This window comes from Oncorhynchus keta, unplaced genomic scaffold, assembly GCF_023373465.1.
Source record: "Oncorhynchus keta strain PuntledgeMale-10-30-2019 unplaced genomic scaffold, Oket_V2 Un_contig_22890_pilon_pilon, whole genome shotgun sequence".
NCBI classification, from domain to species: domain Eukaryota; kingdom Metazoa; phylum Chordata; class Actinopteri; order Salmoniformes; family Salmonidae; genus Oncorhynchus; species Oncorhynchus keta.
The window spans coordinates 100,001-111,528 of NW_026283098.1; positions in this window are offsets into that span (position 1 = coordinate 100,001).

The window sequence follows — 11,528 nt, forward strand, 5'->3', positions numbered from 1 at the left end:
TTCTCTCTTTCTCTCTCTGTATCTGTCTGTCTCTCTCTGTATCTGTCTGTCTCTCTCTGTATCTGTCTGTCTCTCTTTCTCTCTCTGTATCTGTCTGTCTCTCTCTTTCTCTATCTGTCTTTCTCTCTCTCTCCATCAATCATTTAACATTTTAATCTAAATCTAAGTAAATCTAAATGTACTTTCTCTGAATTTTTCAGTTCCTCCAAAAAGATAGAGTGAGTGAGAGAAAAGGGAAGTAAGAAAGAAAGGAAAGAGAGGAGAGAAACAGGGCTTTCGGCGATGCATTGAGTTGTATATCTCTCTCTTTCATTTTCTCCACTCCTCCTCTCATCTATCATTCTCTGTCGTTAGTTATTCTGCTTTAGTTGCAGTCCTGGGGGTGGATAAGGGAGAGAGAATGGAAGAAAGAGGAGAGGGGGAGTAAGAGGTGAATCAAAGTTTTAAGCTAACAAAACCTTTAATGAGTGCTGTTAGTGTTAAGTTGTAAGTAGCAGGAAGTTGTGAAGTGAAATGTAATGATGGTTGTTTCTGCCTTCTTTTTGGATCTACTGGCTGCACAAGAGATAATGATTCTAAAGGCCTGGTCCAAATCAAACCCTCTTCCCTGTGTACTGCACTAGTCCATGTGGACTTGAAGGTATATATACATACCATATACACTGTGTTTGTAGTTGGTATAAAGTTATATCTAGCTAACTAAGTAACAAACTAAGTAACAAATGAACTAACTAACTAACTAACTAACTAACTAACTGGTTTATCCACCTTTTCCTCAAATGGAATTATTCACTAAACAGGAAATGACCACTTCCTGTCCCAGTTTTCCACCTCATCCCTCTTTCTACATTAACCGTAATGTATGTCCCAGTTTGCCACCTCATCCCTCTTCCTACATTAACCATAATGGGTGTCCCAGTTTGCCACCTAATGGATGTCCCAGTTTGCCACCTCCCTCTTCCTACATTAACCATAATGGATGTCCCAGTTTACCACCTCATCCCTCTTCCTACATTAACCGTAATGGATGTCCCAGTTTACCACCTCATCCCTCTTCCTACATTAACCATAATGGATGTCCCAGTTTGCCACCTCATCCCTCTTCCTACGTTAACCATAATGGATGTCCCAGTTTGCCACCTCATCCCTCTTCCTACATTAACCATAATGGATGTCCCAGTTTACCACCATCCCTCTTCCTACATTCATAATGGATGTCCCAGTTTGCCACCTCATCCCTCTTCCTACATTCCATAATGGATGTCCCAGTTTGCCACCTCATCCCCTCTTCCTCATTAACCTCTGCCACCTCATCCTCTTCCATTAACCATAATGGATGTCCCAGTTTGCCACCTCATCCCTCTTCCTACATTAACCATAATGGATGTCCCAGTTTGTAATTGCCACCTCATCCCTCTTCCTACATTAACCATAATGGATGTCCCAGTTTGCCACCTCATCCCTCTTCCTGGATGTCCCAGTTTAACCATTAAATAATGGATGTCCCAGTTTGCCACCTCATCCCTCTTCCTACATTAACCATAATCCCAGGGTGTCCCAGTTTGCCACCTCATCCCTCTTCCTACATTAACCATAATGGATGTCCCAGTTTGCCACCTCATCCCTCTTCCTACATTAACCATAATGGATGTCCCAGTTTCCCACCTCATCCCTCTTCCTACATTAACCATAATGGATGTCCCAGTCTAAAAAGGGCACACAAATCAAATCCACTTTATTTCATCGGAACACAATCAACTATTACACCCAGAGGATTGTTCCGGCAGACCTTTCAAATAAAATAGCAATTTCCAGGCAATTGCCACTCAGGCCAGCGTTGTGGTGAGAATTGGGCGTCAAATAAAATAGCAATAGATACAGGTCTGCAAGTCCACCATTGTTTTCCTTTCTGTCTTATTCATGATTAAATGACTTTTTTGTCTTCTCACAATGCAAACACACCTTTGGCGAGAATCCTTCTGTTCTGTTCCGTTTTACATTTTGTATCATAATTCCTCTGAGCTGAGGTCATGCACATTGTGTGTAACAGGTAGAGAGTTCTATGCCTAATGCACTAGACAGCTGATGACTATAAACGAAGTGCAGAGCTCAAGGGCTGCAGACAAGACCAAAACACATTAATGAATTCAGCTGGGAAATACTGAGGATCCGTAGACACTGCAGCTTTAGAGGACTGGAGGGAGGGAGGGAGAGAGGTGGGAGGGAGAAAGAAAAATGAGAGAGGTGAGAGAGAATGAGGAAAAAGAAAAAGGGAGATCAAGAGAGAAGGGGGAGTGATGAGTCGGCTCTAATCACCCTTTATTTGTCTCTTAACATTTTATCTCTCCCTTTCTCTTTTACTCTCCTGTCTGACTTTCTGCTTTCTCTGTCTACATCCCCTCCACTCATCTCCTAATCTCCGTCTCTCTGTCACTCTCACTCTCACTCTCACTCTCACTCTCTCTTTCTGCTTTCTCTGTCTACATCCCCTCCACTCATCTCCTAATCTCTGTCTCTCTGTTACTCTCACTCTCACTCTCACTCTCACTCTCTCTTTCTGCTTTCTCTGTCTACATCCCCTCCACTCATCTCCTAATCTCCGTCTCTCTGTCACTCTCACTCTCACTCTCGCTTTCTGCTTTCTCTGTCTACATCCCCTCCACTCATCTCCTAATCTCTGTCTCTCTGTCACTCTCACTCTCACTCTCTCTTTCTGCTTTCTCTGTCTACATCCCCTCCACTCATCTCCTAATCTCTGTCTCTCTGTCACTCTCACTCTCACTCTCACTCTCGCTTTCTGCTTTCTCTGTCTACATCCCCTCCACTCATCTCCTAATCTCTGTCTCTCTGTCACTCTCACTCTCACTCTCACTCTCACTCTCGCTTTCTGCTTTCTCTGTCTACATCCCCCCCACTCATCTCCTAATCTCCGTCTCTCTGTCACTCTCACTCTCACTCTCACTCTCGCTTTCTGCTTTCTCTGTCTACATCCCCTCCACTCATCTCCTAATCTCTGTGTCTCTGTCACTCTCACTCTCACTCTCGCTAAGGAGATGATTGTGGACTTCAGGAAACAGCAGAGGGAACACCCCCCTATCCACATCGATGGAACAGTAGTGGAGAGGGTAGCAAGTTTTAAGTTCCTCGGCATACACATCACAGACAAACTGAATTGGTCCACTCACACTGACAGCGTCGTGAAGAAGGCGCAGCAGCGCCTCTTCAACCTCAGGAGGCTGAAGAAATTCGGCTTGTCACCAAAAGCACTCACAAACTTCTACAGATGCACAATCGAGAGCATCCTGGCGGGCTGTATCACCGCCTGGTACGGCAACTGCTCCGCCTCAACCGTAAGGCTCTCCAGAGGGTAGTGAGGTCTGCACAACGCATCACCGGGCAAACTACCTGCCCTCCAGGACACCTACACCACCCGATGTTACAGGAAGGCCATAAAGATCATCAAGGACATCAACCACCGAACCACTGCCTGTTCACCCCGCTATCATCCAGAAGGCGAGGTCAGTACAAGTGCATCAAAGCTGGGACCGAGAGACTGAAAAACAGCTTCTATCTCAAGGCCAACAGACTGTTAAACAGCCACCACTAACATTGAGTGGCTGCTGCCAACACACTGTCATTGACACTGACCCAACTCCAGCCACTTTAATAATGGGAATTGATGGGAAATGATGTAAATATATCACTAGCCACTTTAAACAATGCTACCTTATATAATGTTACTTACCCTACATTATTCATCTCATATGCATACGTATATACTGTACTCTACATCATCGACTGCATCCTTATGTAATACATGTATCACTAGCCACTTTAACTATGCCACTTTGTTTACTTTGTCTACATACTCATCTCATATGTATATACTGTACTCGATACCATCTACTGTATGCTGCTCTGTACCATCACTCATTCATATATCCTTATGTACATATTCTTTATCCCCTTACACTGTGTATAAGACAGTAGTTTTGGAATTGTTAGTTAGATTACTTGTTGGTTATCACTGCATTGTCGGAACTAGAAGCACAAGCATTTCGCTACACTCGCATTAACATCTGCTAACCATGTGTATGTGACAAATAACATTTGATTTGATTTGATTCGATTTGATTTTCTGCTTTCTCTGTCTACATCCCCTCCACTCATCTCCTAATTTCTGTCTCTCTGTCACTCTCACTCTCACTCTCGCTTTCTGCTTTCTCTGTCTACATCCCCTCCACTCATCTCCTAATCTCTGTCTCTCTGTCACATCTCACTCTCACTCTCACTCTCGCTTTCTGCTTTCTCTGTCTACATCCCCCCCACTCATCTCCTAATCTCCGTCTCTCTGTCACTCTCACTCTCACTCTCACTCTCGCTTTCTGCTTTCTCTGTCTACATCCCCTCCACTCATCTCCTAATCTCTGTGTCTCTGTCACTCTCACTCTCACTCTCGCTTTCTGCTTTCTCTGTCTACATCCCCTCCACTCATCTCCTAATCTCTGTCTCTCTGTCACTCTCACTCTCACTCGCTTTCTGCTTTCTGCTTTCTCTGTCTACATCCCCTCCACTCATCTCCTAATCTCCGTCTCACTGTCACTCTCACTCGCTTTCTGCTTCTGTCTCAATTCAATTCAATTTCAATGTAAGGGCTTTATTGGCATGGGAAACATATGCTAACATTGCCAATGTAAGTGAAGTAGATAATAAACAAAAGTGAAATAAACAATACAAATGAACAGTAAACATTACACTCACAGAAGTTCCAAAAGAATAAAGACAATTCAAATGTCATATTATGTCTGAATACAGTGTTGTAAAGATGTGCACATGGTTAAAGAACACAAGGGAAAATAAATAAACATAAATATGGGTTGTATTTACAAGGGTGTTTGTTCTTCACTGGTTGCCCTTTTCTTGTGGCAACAGGTGGGCACGTCCCCGTTCACATCGACGGGGCTGTAGCTTCAAGTTCCTCTGTGTCAATGTCACCAGGACTTGAAAAGGTCCACACACGCACAGTTGTGAAGAATGTGCGAAAGCGCCTCTTCCTCTCAGGAGGCTGAAAAGTTCTTCAGCTGCACTATTTGAGAGCATCTTGACTGGCTGCATCACTGCTTGTTATGGCACAGCAGCACCGCCCTCGACAGTGGTCGTCACTGCGCTACAGACAGTGGCTACAGCGGACAGGCCAGTGCATCACTGCTTGTTATGGCAACAGCACCGCCCTCGATCGCATGGCGCTACAGACAGTGGTGCGGACAGGCCAGTGCATCACTGCTTGTTATGGCAACAGCACCGCCCTCGATCGCATGGCGCTACAGACAGTGGTGCGGACAGGCCAGTACATCACTGCTTGTTATGGCAACAGCACCGCCCTCGATCGCATGGCGCTACAGACAGTGGTGCGGACAGGCCAGTACATCACTGCTTGTTATGGCAACAGCACCGCCCTCGATCGCATGGCGCTACAGACAGTGGTGCGGGCAGGGTGCATCACTGGGGCCGAGCTCCCTGCCATCAGGACTATGGAAGACTCCAGCCACCCAGGCCACAGACTGCTCTCTCTGCTTCCTCACGACAAGGACCTCTATACCAGGCGGTGTGAAAGAAAGACTCCAGCCACCCAGGCCACAGACTGCTCTCTCTGCTTCCTCACGACAAGGACCTCTATACCAGGCAGTGTGAAAGGAAGACTCCAGCCACCCAGGCCACAGACTGCTCTCTCTGCTTCCTCACGACAAGCGGTACCGATACATCAAGTCTGAAAAGCCGTAAACCCTCTCATGAAAAATAAAGATTGAGAGAGCGAGCAACAGTAAACCTTACCTTTATTATTAGTGGATATGAAATGGAGCTTTCAGTTTTACCACACCATTGAAAATATGTTTTCCTGAAGATCTCTGTCTTTTTTAGTGACGTTGGCGGACTTTTATAGAGGCAAGCAGGTCGATAGGGATGGTAGAAGAGAAGTGATGGTGGGAGTAAGGCAGTCTGTGAATTGTGCTCCTGGGAATTGACAGGATAGGGATTACCATGTGCTGTAAATCACAGTCAGCCACTTGGCTAGTGGAGGATCTACGCCCCTCGCCACAATGTAGCAAATCCATTGAGTTAAAACCAATAGCAGCTGATATCCATATACTGTACCATGATTCAGGCCATGACTTTATCCTGACCACAGAAACAAACAGCTGTGGTTTGATCTGTAAAATATTATCTGTATCTCTGTGAACACATGGCTATTCAGAGCCAGACCCTGCGTCATGCATATTCACATGCTGGAAACACTGCCTTCTCACTCTCCAAATGGAAAAGTATAGGCCTAGTATAGCTCTACTGTATGGTGAGAACAGCTTGTTGGACACACACACACATTTATAGTGACTCTACACACAAGCACACACACTCATATATACATATCTACCTCTTTCACTCCAGTATCTCTGCACAATGTAAATATGGTATTGGAACTGACCCTGTATATAACTTCTTACTATCTTGTGTTCTTCTTATTTTCATTTCTTGTGTGTTTTTGTTCTACCTTATGTTATTTGTAGTGTTAATTGTTATTGATTACTGCATTGTTGGGTTTGGAGCTTGCAAGACAGGCATTTCATTGTACTTGTGCACGTGATATTCAAACATGAAACTAGAAACATATGATAAGAAAAAAGTTTGTGAGAATCAATAATAACTATCATTTAGTCTCAGTTGTCTTTTACCAACCTACAAACAAGACAGCCTGTCTAAGATAACTCAGAAATGCTTATTAATACATTTTTTACATAATTCTGAAATAAATAAACACATATTATTTGCATTGGGGGCGGCAGGAACAGTCTATACACCTCTGCGTGACCAAGGAAAATCAGAGAGGCAGCTTGACATTTTGGAAAGCGGCCTGTAATTCTGAAAGCAGGGCATCGGAACACAATAAACTATTACACCCAGAGAATTGTTCCGGCAGACCTTTCAAATAAAATAGCAATTTCCAGGCAATTGCCACTCAGGCCAGCGTTGTGGTGAGGGCGTAAATAGATACGTCTGCAATTCCACCATTGTTTTCCTTTCTGTCTTATTCATGATTAAATGACTTTTTTTGTCTTCTCACAATGCAAACACACCTTTGGCGAGAATCCTTCTGTTCTGTTCCGTTTTACATTTTGTATCATCATTTCCTCTGAGCTGAGGTCATGCACATTGTGTGTAACAGGTAGAGAGTTCTATGCCTAATGCACTAGACAACAAGACAGCTTGTCTAAGATAAAATTATTACAGTTTCTCCTTTTTTCAAAACTCTACATACAATTCCCAAAACTGCACACACAAAATTCCTCACATCTCCTTCAAAATGTAACACTGCATTCAAAATGCCATAAACACATGTCAGAATGAAGCATTTGCTTAGCCCTGGTGACTCCCCCCCCTACCAATTCCTGGCAGGAACCGTCTATACACCTCTGCGTGACCAAGGAAAATCAGAGAGGCAGCTTGACATTTTGGAAAGCGGCCTGTAATTCTGAAAGCAGGGCATCCATGAAATTATCTTTTTGGTTTAAGATTCTGACTGGTGAGATGCTGGGTTTTTGGAAAGGACTATGAAATGATTATTCCATCCTGTCTCCTGTAATCTTTTGGTTGAAGAGAGATGAATACATATTATTGTAGAGTCTAGTGAAACTCTGGAGGTATTGCATGTGGCTCAGTTACAGTATTTACACACACACATGTCAAAACATGCATCCAGGTAGAAAGGTCTCTAGTTCGAATCCTGAGCTGAGAAGGTGAAAAATCTGTTGATGTGCCCTTGAGAAAGGCACTTCACCTTAATTTCTCCAGATAATGGCAGACCTTGGCCGTGACCCCACTCTCCGAGGGTGTCTCAGAGAGAGTTGGGATATGCAAAGTAGCAGTGCGTGTGTCACGCCCTGACCATAGAGAGCCCTTGGATTCTCTATAGTGGTTTAGGTCAGGGTGTGTCCAGGGGGGTGTTCTAGAATGTGTATTTCTATGTTGGTGGTTTTGTATGGTTCCCAATTAGAGGCAGCTGGTAATCGTTGCCTCTAATTGGGGATCATATTTAGGAGGCCTATTGTTCCCACCTGGGTTGTGAGATATTGTTTAGGTTAGTGCTTTGTTGTGCTCCGTGACTGCACGATTGTTAGTCTTTGTTGTTTTGTTGTAAGTTTCACTATTAAAGGTAATGTGGAACTCTACACACGCTGCTCCTTGGTCCACTCATTTCAACAAACGTGACAGAATATCCCAACAAACCAGGACCAAGCAGCGTGCCCAAAAGGGAAAGATGTTTTGGACATGGAAAGAAGTGATGGGTGGATGTGAAACCCTTCCTGCGCGGCCACAGAAAGCCCAAGGACAACCCCAATATTTTTTTTTGGGGGCACAAGGGGTGGCCGGTCGAGCCGAGGCAAGAGCCAGAGACCGTCAGGGAGGCAATGGAGAAGTTGGGAAAGAAAGAGATGAGAGAGATGTTGTGCAAGTGTGTTCTTTAGATCTACTGGCTGCACAAGAGATAATGATTCTAAAGGCCTGGTCCAAATCAAACCCTCTTCCCTGTGTACTGCACTAGTCCATGTGGACTTGAAGGTATATATACATACCATATACACTGTGTTTGTAGTTGGTATAAAGTTGATATAAATCACTTATATCTAACTAACTAAGTAACAAACTAACTAACAAATGAACTAACTAACTGGTTTAACCTTTTTCCTCAAATGGAATTACTAACGAAATGAACTCCCAACTAACTACATTAACTAACTAACTAACTAACTAACTAACTAACTGGTTTATCCACCTCATTTCCTCAAATGGAATTATTCACTAAACAGGAAATGACCACTTACATTAACCTGTCCCAGTTGTCCACCTCATCTCTCTTCCTACATTAACCATAATGGATGTCCCAGTTTGCCACCTCATCCCTCTTCCTACATTAAACATAATGGATGTCCCAATTTGCCACCTCATCCCTCTTCCTACATTAACCATAATGGAGCCTATTGTTCCCACCTGGGTGAGAGAGATGTTGTGCAAATGTGTTCTGCTCAACATTCGACCAGAGGATCCGTTTAGCAGTCTGGTGAAACCTGTGCCGGCTCCACACATCTGGACTCCAGTGCACCTCCCCAGCCCGGTACGTCATGTGCCTGCACCCTCACTCTCCCTGAAGTGCGTGTCACCAGTCCGGTACCACCTGTGCCGGCTCCACGCCCAGGCCTCCAGTGCGCCTCCCCAGTCCCGCTCCATGGCAGGAGCCGTCTACTGCGCTGGTGCCCAGTCCGGGTACGGTGTCCAACCCAGCTCCATGGCCCAGAGCTTTCCTCTGTACCGGTGCCCAGTCCGGGTACAGTGTCCAACTCAGTTCCATGGCTGGAGCCTTCCTCTGCTTCCTCCAACTCAGTTCCATGGCCGGAGGTCTCCTCTGTACCGGTGCCCAGTCCGGGTACAGTGTCCAACCCAGCTCCATGGCCCAGAGCTTTCCTCTGTACCGGTGCCCAGTCCGGGTACAGTGTCCAACCCAGCTCCATGGCCCAGAGCTTTCCTATGTACCGGTGCCCAGTACAGTGTCCAACCCACCGGAGGTTTTGCGTCCGGAGTCCGCACCATTAGGGAGTACTGTCACGCCCTGACCATAGAGAGCCCTTGGATTCTCTATAGTGGTGTAGGTCAGGGTGTGACTAGGGGGTGTTCTAAAATGTGTATTTCTATGTTGGTGGTTTTGTATGGTTCCCAATTAGAGGCAGCTGGTAATCGTTGCCTCTAATTGGGGATCATATTTAGAAGCCCTATCTCCCACCTGCTTTGTGGGATATTGTTTGTGTTAGTGTGTTTGGGCACTACGTCTTCACGTTCTTTGTAAGTTTTGTGGTTTTATTTCTAGTTTCACTCTGTATTAAAAAAATGTGTAACTCAATGCTGCACCTTGGTCCGCTCATTTTGAAGAACGTGACAGTGTGGGAAAATCCCTGGGGAAGCCAAGCCCCAAAACATGCCACGTTACAACATGTGTGTTGTGATAATTGCGTTGTTTGCTCTATAACCTGTTAGTTCATGTGCCTTGACACTGTGATCTACAGGCCGAGACTATAAGAAGACACAGTGGCAGAATAAATTCAACCACACATTTGTTTCATCACAAAACCAGAGAGCAACCTCTGTCCTTCACCTCCATAGCATCATCCCTCGTTCCCACCCTCCCACCTCACAGCATCATCCCTCATTCCCTACCTCCACCTCCACAGCATCATCCCTCGTTCCCTACCTCCACCTCCACAGCATCATCCCCCGTTCCCCCTACCTCCACCTACAGCATCATCCCTCATTCCCTACCTCCACCTCCACAGCATCATCCCTCATTCCCTACCTCCACCTCCCACAGCATCATCCCTCATTCCCTACCTCCACCTCCACAGCATCATCCCTCATTTCCCTACCTCCACCTCCACAGCATCAACCCTCGTTCCCACCCTTCACCTCCACAGCATCATCCCTCGTTCCCTACCTCCACTCCACAGCATCATCCCTAGTTCCCTACCTCCACCTCCACAGCATCATCCCTCATTCCCTACGTCCACCTCCACAGCATCATCCTCGTTCCCTACCTCCACCTCCACAGCATCATCCCTCGTTCCCTACCTCCACCTCCACAGCATCATCCCTCGTTCCTACCTCCACCTCCACAGCATCATCCCTGTTCCCTACCTCCACCTCCCACAGCATCATCCCTCGTTCCCTACCTCCACCTCCACAGCATCATCCCTCATGCCCACCCTCCACCTCCAGTGTCATCCCTCGTTCCCTACCTCCACCTCCACAGCATCATCACTGGATTTCCCACCCTCCACCTCCACAGTTTCATCCCTCGTTTCCCTACCTCCACCTCTACAGCATCATCCCTCATGCCCACCCTCCACCTCCAGTGTCATCCCTCGATTCCCTACCTCCACCTCCACAGATTCCTTCCTCGTTTTACCTCCTCCACCTCCACAGATTCCTTCCTCGTTTCCTCCCTCCACTTCCACAGATTCCTTCCACGTTCCCTCCCTCCACCTCCACATAGTCCTTCCATGATCCCTCCCTCCACCTCCACAGAGTCATTCCTCATTCCCTCCCTCCACCTCCACAGAGTCCTTCCTTGTTCCCTCCCTCCACCTCCACAGAGTCATTCCTCATTTCCCTCCCCCCACCTCCACATAGTCCTTCCCATGTTCCTCCCTCCACCTCCCACAGAGTCCTTCCTCGTTCCCTCCCTTCACCTTCACAGAGTCCTTCTCGCTCCTCCCTCCCACCTCCACAGTCATCCCTCACCTTATCCTCCTCACAGTCTGTGGGAGACAAGTTTCCCTCCCTTCCCTCCTCTAACAGTTGTTATCAAATCTGTCCATTTCTAAAAAATTTGACATCCAAGACCGTCAAGAAGGTAGGAGAAGCACTGTCAAGTTGACAATGGAGGTGCCATCTCCCAACTGCAGTATGGAAAATATACATTTTAAAAG